This window comes from Heptranchias perlo, unplaced genomic scaffold, assembly GCF_035084215.1.
Source record: "Heptranchias perlo isolate sHepPer1 unplaced genomic scaffold, sHepPer1.hap1 HAP1_SCAFFOLD_88, whole genome shotgun sequence".
NCBI classification, from domain to species: Eukaryota; Metazoa; Chordata; class Chondrichthyes; order Hexanchiformes; family Hexanchidae; genus Heptranchias; species Heptranchias perlo.
In genome coordinates, this window is record NW_027139918.1 from 1,639,980 (window position 1) to 1,648,163 (window position 8,184).

At 44.8% G+C, this 8,184-nt stretch overlaps 1 pseudogene; it reads left to right on the top strand.

Annotated features, from left to right (window-relative positions):
- Positions 1–7,899, top strand: part of LOC137319604 (galectin-8-like) — a 28,929-nt pseudogene extending 21,030 nt beyond the window's left edge.
- Positions 7,900–8,184: the final 285 nt, after the last annotated feature.

Genomic DNA, 8,184 nt, shown 5'->3' on the forward strand with positions numbered 1-8,184 from the left:
TACTCAACCTTAAATACCGATGCGAAATATTCATTTAGGATCTCACCCATCTCTTGTGGTTCCGCAGATAGATGACCTTGTTGATCCTTAAGAGGCCCTACTCTTTCCCTCGTTACTCTTTTGCCCTTTATGTATTTGTAGAAGCTCTTTGGATTCTCCTTTGCCTTATCTGCCAAAGCAATCTCATGTCCCCTTTTTGCCCTCCTGATTTCTCTCTTAACTCTATTCCGGCAATCTCTATACTCTTCAAGGGATCCACTTGATCCCAGTTGTCTATGCATGTCATATGCCTCCTTCTTCTTTTTGACTCGGGCCTCAATCTCCCGAGTCATCCAAGGTTCCCTACTTCTACCAGCCTTGCCCTTCATTTTGTCAGGAATGTGCTTACCCTGAACCCTGGTTAACACACTTTTGAAAGCCTCCCACTTACAGACTCTCCCAATCAACTTCTGAAAGTTCCTGTCTAATACCATCAAAATTGGCCTTTCCCCAATTTAGAATTTTAACTTTTGGGCCAGACCTATCACTCTCCATAGCTATCTTAAAACTAATGGAATTATGATCACTGGTCCCAAAGTGATCCCTCACTAACACTTCTGTCACCTGCCCTTCCTTATTTCCCAAGAGGAGGTCAAGTTTTGCCCCCTCTCTAGTCGGGCCATCCACATACTGAATGAGAAATTCCTCCTGAATACACTCAACAAATTTCTCTCCACCCAAGCCCCTAATGCTATGGCTGTCCCAGTCAATGTTTGGAAAGTTAAAGTCCCCTACTATTACCACCCTATTTTTCTTGCATCTGTCTGTAATCTCCTTACATATTTGCTCCTCAATTTCCCGTTGACTATTTGGGGGTCTGTAGTACAATTCTATCAAAGTGAACTCTCGCTTCTTATTTTTCAGTTCTACCCATATAGACTCAGTGGGCGAACCCTCGGATATATGCCCTCTCACTACTGCCGTGATGTTCTCCCTAATCAAGAACGCAACTTCCCCTCCTCTCTTACCTCCTGCTCTATCTTTCCTTTAGCATCTGTACCCTGGAACATTGAGCTGCCAGTCCTGCCTCTCCCTTTGCCATTTTTCAGTAATAGCTATAACATCCCAGTCCCATGTACCCATCCATGCCCTGAGTTCATCTGCCTTGCCCATCAGACTTCTTGCATTGTAATAAATGCAGTTTAATCTAGACTTCCCTTGGTCTTTGCCCTGCTTTTTCAGACCATCTGTCTGGTCATGTTTTGTACACTCTCCCTTACTGCCTTTTGTTTCTGTCACCACTTTACTTCCCACTGACTTCCTGCATCGGTTCCCATCCCCCTGCCACTTTAGTTTAAACCCTCCCCAACAGCACTAGCAAACACTCCCCCTACGACATTGGTTCCAGTCCTGCCCAGATGCAGACCGTCCAATTTGTACTGGTCCCACCTCCACCAGATCCGGTTCCAATGGCCCAGGAATTTGAATCCCTCCCTCTTGCACCATCTCTCAAGCCACGTATTCATCCTAGCTATCCTGTCATTCCTACTCTGACTAGCCCGTGGCACTGGTAGCAATCCTGAGATTACTACCTTTGAGGTCGTACTCTTTAGTTGGACTCCTAACTCCCTAAATTCAGCTTGTAGGACCTCATCCCGTTTTTTACCTATATCGTTGGTACCTATATTCACCACGACAACTGGCTGTTCACCCTCCCCCTCCAGAATGTCCTGCAGCCGCTCCGAGGCATCCCTGACCCTTGCACCAGGGAGGCAACATACCATCCTGGAATCTCGATTGCGTCCGCAGAACCACCTATCTATTCCCCTTACAATCGAGTCCCCTATCATTATTGCTCTGCCACTCTTTTTCCTGCCCTCCTGTGCAGCAGAGCCAGCCACGGTGCCATGAACCTGGCCGCTGTCACCTTCCCCTGGTGAGCCATCTCCCCCAACTGAATCCAAAACGGTATACCTGTTTTGGAGGGAGATGACCGCAGGGGACCCCTGCACTGCCTTCCTACTCTTCCTCTGTCTGTTGGTCACCCATTCACTATCTCCCTCAGTAATTTTTATCTGTGGTGTGACCAACTCACTGCACGTGCTATCCACGACTTCCTCAGCATCGCGGATGCCCCAAAGTGAGTCCATCCGCAGCTCCAGAGCCGTCAAGCGGTCAAACAGTAGCTGCAGCTGGACACACTTCCCGCAGGTGAAGGAATCAGGGACACAGGAAGGATCCCTGAATTCCCACATCCCACAAGAGGGATGTGGGATAACACAAGTGTGAACCAGGCTGAATATAGAAAGTTCAGAGGGGAAGTGAAAAAGGAAATAAGAGGGGCAAAGAGAGAGTATGAGAATAGACTGGTAGCAAACATAAAAATGAATCCAGATGTCTTCTAAAGGCATGTGAACAGTAAACTGATAGTAAGAGGAAGGGTAGGGACCACAAAGGAGATCTATTTATGGAGGCAGAGGGCATGACCGAGGTACTAAATATATACTTTGTATCTGTCTTTACTAAGGAAGAAGATGGTGCCAGAGTCTCAGTATAGGAAGCTGTAGTTGAGATACTGGAATGGCTAGCTAGATTAGTCACCCGGTCCGGATGGGATGTATCCTAGGTTGCTGAGGGAAGTAAGGGTGGAAATTGCGAGGTACTGGCCATAATCTTCCAATCCTTCTTGGATACCGGGGTGGTGCCAGAGGACTGGAGAATTGAAAATGTTACACCCTTGTTCAAAAAAGGGTGTAAGAATAAACCCAGCAACTACAGGCCAGTCAGTTTAACCTCAGTGGTGGGGAAACTTTTAGAAACGATAATCCGGGACAGAATTAGCGGTCACTTGGACAAATATGGATTAATTAGGGAATGCCAGCACTGATTTGTTGAAGGCAAATCGTGTTTAACTAACCTGATAGAGTTTTTTTGATGAGGAACAGAGAGGGTTGATGAGGGCAATGCAGTTGATGTGGTGAATTTGGACTTTCAAAAGGCGTTTGATAAAGTGCCATATGGTAGGCTTATCATCAAGATTGCGGCCCATGGAATAAAAGGGGCAGTAGCAACATGGATACAACATTGGCTAAGTGACAGGAAACAGACAGTAGTGGTGAACGGTTGTTTTTCGGACTGGAGGGAGGTGTACAGTCCGAAAAACAACCGTTCCCCAGGGGTCAGTGCTGCGACCACTACTTTTCTTGATACATATTAATGACTTGGACTTGGGTGCACAGGGCACAATTTCCAAGTTTGCAGAAGACACAAAACTAGGAAGTGTAGTGAACTGTGAGGAGGATAGTGATAGACTTTAAGAGGATATAGACAGGCTGGTGGAATGGGTGGACATGTAGCAGATGAGATTTAACGCAGAAAAATGCGGGGTGATACATTTTGGTAGAATGAGGAGAGGCAATATAAACTAGAGGGCACAATTCTAAAAGGGGTTCAGGAACAGAGAGATCTGGGGGTATATGTACACAAATCATTGAAGATAACAGGGCAGGTGGAGAAAGCGGTTAAAAAAGCATACGGGATCCTGAGCTTTATAAATAGAGGCATAGAGTACAAAAGCAAGGAAGGTATGATGAACCTTTATAAAACACTAGTTCGGCCACAACTGGAGTATTGTGTCCAATTCTGGGCACCACACTTTAGGAAAGATATGAAGGCCTTAGAGAGGGTGCAGAAGAGATTTACTAGAATGATTCCAGGGATGAGGGACTTTAGTTACGTGGATAGATTGGAGAAGCTGGGGTTGTTCTCCTTGGAACTGGGAAGGTTGCGAGGAGATTTGATAGAGGTATTCAAAATCATGAAGGGTCCAGACAGAGTAGATAGAGAGAAACAGTTCCCATTGGTGGAAGGGTCAATGAGCAGAGGACATAGATTTAAGGTGATTGGCAAAAGAAACAAAGATGATATGAGGGAAAACTTTTTTACACAGTAAGTGGTTTATGATCTGGAATGCACTGCCAGAGGGGGTGGTGGAGGCAGATTCAATCATGGTTTTCAAAAAGGAACTGGATAAGTTCTTGAAAGGAAAAAAATTGCAGGGCTACAGGGATAGGACGGGGGAGTGGGACTAGCTGGATTGCTCTTGCATAGAGCCGGCACGGACTCGAAGTGCCGAATGGCCTCCTTCCGTGCTGTAACCTTTCTATGATTCTACGATATATCCAATTCCCCAAACCGTTCATAATTATGAACACTCTATGAAATTTCTCCATAACCTTCTCTGCTATCCTATCCTAGCCTCTCCAGATAACTGAAGTCCCTCTACCCTGGTATCATTCTAGTAAATCTCACTCTGCACCTAAAGTGCGTTGCCCCGCATTGGACACAATACTCCACTGAAGCCTAACCAGTGATTTATAAAAGTTTAGCATAACTTCCTAGCTTTTGTACTCTATGCCTCTATTTATAAAGCCCAGGATCCCATATGCTTTTTTAACAGCCTTACCAACTTGTCCTGCCACCTTCAAAGATTTGTATATGTGATCCCCCAGGTCTCTTGTTCCTGTACCCCCTTTTAAAATTATACCATTTAGTTTCTGTTGCCTCTCCTCATTCTTCCTTCCAAAATGCATTACTTCATTCTTGTATTGTAATACAGTAGTAGTTCTGATACTGGACGAGCAACCCAGAAATCCCACCATGGCAATTCATGAAATTGAATTCAATTAATCTGGTCATTTATGGGCTGGCACCAGATAAAAATGACCGAACAGGTTCACTGGTGTCCTTCAGGGAAGAGAATCTGCCACCCCTACCCTACCTGGTCTGGGCTACATGTGACTCCAGTACACACTAGTGCCTGGTTAGTCACTCAGTTGTACAAACAATCACTTGCAACTAGGTACAGGCAGTAAATGCAGCCTTCTCACCACATCCTGAGAACATTGTTGCTGTGAACCTCCAGTACATTATCCAAATGACCATTTTCGTGCTTAAGTCGAGACACTGTACCTTGGCAGGCTATTTGGCTGTGATGTGCATCACAGCAGAGTCTGATCCTCTCGGCCTCATGTCCACACATGCACTTTTCCGCAGGATCACTGTATGATGGGAGCAGGAACACTGGGTAATTATTTCACCCCAAGCACTTCCCTAACCAAGAGACATTTGGGTTGGTTTTGACTGCCTTTGCCTGGCCTCAAAATGGGGTTTAGCAGCGTCAGCGCCCAGTTAACACTGGCGATGCGGCAAGCTCCATTTAGAAATCGCCAGTGTCCAAATCGCCCACTGGTTTCAGACGCTAGGCCCCATTTTAATATGGTAATCGGGGTCCTATCACATAAATAGAGCCCCGATTGCCATTTTAGGTCGGAACAAATTTGAAGGAGTAGACAAAAGGTGGAACAAGAAGAAGCTGCAAGTTGCAAACTGATTCATCTACCAGCCCACATTATGCTTTTTTTCAGGTTTACCATTAATCTGAAGACGAGTTATGGTGATATCATTGCCCTCCACATCGATCAAAGATTCAGTGAAAACGCAGTGGTTAGGAACAGTCGGATCAACCAGAGCTGGGGTAGAGAGGAACGGTTGTCATTTCTCCCATTCATACCTGGCCAAACATTTGAGGTATGCTTTCTGACTTTGCATTGAGTGATGCTACTACGCCAAACCTCTTGGGCTTGCAGTAGATCAAGCACGTAACGTGGAACTAACTGTGGGCTAACCTCTACACCAATAACATTGATATTGTGGAACGTTTCTAGCACAGAGGGATCAGTTATTCAGAACAGGGAAGCCTCCCCCTCACTTTAATTGCTGTAGTGGGTATGGTAACCTACTGGTTATGGGATAGACTAGCAACTCAAGAGATCATGAGTTCAAATCTCACCAATGACAAGTTCTGTTTTTGATTTTTTTTAAAAAATCTGGTAATTAGCACCAGAAAATGAACTTCCAGATTGCTGTAAAAACCTAACTGGTTCATTAATGCCCATCAGGCCTACATGTGACTCCAGTCCCAAGCTATGTGGTTGACCCACACTGCCATCAAGATGACTCAGGAGGTTAATCAACAGCACCTTGCAAACTGAGTCATCTACCAGCCCATGTTATGCTTTTTTTATGTTTACCATTAATCTACCATCCCAAGGACAAATTTTAAAATAGATTTGTTTTAGATATTTAAGATGCTGTTATTAATTTTGTGGTACAACTGGTCGACAACCCTGGTTGGATGTATTCATGAAGGTTTCATCACATGACCTCCCGCCTCTAACTGCCCCGCCAGGTTTTATCATTCGTGAATATTTTTATAACTAATAAACGAAAATCAAAAATAAACACTCTTTAATGCATCTATGATATTTCTCACTGGATGTTGCTCGCAGCAGTGACCCGGAGATTAATCTTTAATTCCTGGAGACTCCAGGCCAATCCAGGAGGGCTGACGACACTAAGTACAATGCTGAGGAGCTTTGTTTGGTTACCAGTTACTGAAGTCAATAACAGTAAATCTGATCATTTGAATATGTTCATTTTGTTTACATTATGAATACTCATTAACTTCCTGTCGAGGGGGCACTCCTCACCTATTGTACCCCTCTCAGAGTGGTTAAGTTTTCACGTTGATACCAAGTGATTTTGAGTGCTCATTGATGCAAAACAGTCCAACTCATGTCATGTCCTAATCTGACAGTCGCGCATCTTTCAGCCTAGTGGGCTGAGGTTCCACGACCCCCTCTCTCCCAAGAGAGTGTCTCGTGTCTCGTGTCTCTTCAGTTTCGCACTGGCTGCAATATAAATCCAGTCCAGTTCAAAGCCGTATTTTAGGTCTGTCTGTGTGTTCCACTCTCACTTTTAAAACCTTTGATTGTTATGATTGTTAAGGCACTCCTAATGCTAACAACTAGTTGCCTATGGGAGCGGAACTTTGTACACATATTGCAGCAAACCTGCATGGAGCCCTGTTATTGTTGCTGCACCTCAGTCCCAGTCAGACTGAGATCAGTGCGCAAGAGGTCTGCTGACTGCCATCATAGATGGTAGGTACTGGCCCTCGATCGGGGGCTCAGGTATACTGGCAGTTACTCCCTCCACCACCATATTCAGTGGGATTATGGGTCGCATTGTAGCCCTATCCCTGGCTCGCACTTCACTTTGAAGGGTGGCTCCCCATCAGGAGTGTGGGATGGGTGACTTTGCCTTTAAGTCGTCATCCACGCTGTCGCCACACCCAGAGTTTGCAGGATGTGGATGGAGCGCCAGAGACACAGGCAGCACAATGTGCGTTGAGGGCCACAGGTGGGGTAAAGATGGGCTCCATTTGGTTTCCAGTTTGGATTCTGAATACCAAATATGTTGTTGGGTTGTTAATAGAACTTCTATGGATCTATAGGAGGATTGGGTGGTGGAATGGATTTAGGCACTGGGTTTGCACTTCTAGGATGAATAAAGGTCTCCTCTATCTGCTGCTTGTAAGGGTCCTGTCTGTCTGGGGTTCAGGTGGATATTAAAGTTCCCACGCCACAATTCCAAGAAGAGCACAGTGTTTTCCCAGTGTCCCGGCCAACATTCCTCCCTCAGCATACACCACCTAACAACAGACTATTATTTATCTCATTGTTATTTGTAAGATCTTGCTGTGTGTAAAATGTGTTTCTTTATATGATAACAGCATTGACACTCCAAAGTAATTCATGTGTGAAATGCTTTGAGACATGATAAGACCCTATGTAAATACAAGTCCTTTGTTTCTTAGTACTTTGTGTCTGACCAGATTACAAAAGACCTCTTGACGTGTTGATGAAGGGACTTCATGATTTATCTGGAATTGTTTCTTGTCAGATGCTAATTGTGGTTCACCCATCCTGCTATGAAGTCTCAGTCAATGGAAGACACCTGTTCAACTTCAACCATCGGATTCAACCCTTGAACAAGATGTATAGCGAGTTGTTTTGATCTGGAATGTACTGCCTGAAAGGGTGGTGGAAGCCGATTCAATAGTAACTTTCAAAAGGGAATTGGATAAACACTTGAAGGGAAAAAAATTGCAGGGTGGTGAACCTGTGGAATTCTCTACCACAGAAGGCAGTGGAGGTCAAGTTATTAGATGTATTCAAGGAGGAGATATCCCGGCCTACAAAACTACATGCTACCATTTTTATGGCACTAATCACTGGTACACGAAAGCACTGCATCGCTGGATCAAAATCTTTAAGCACAGTTGCATTTGTGCCATTGTAT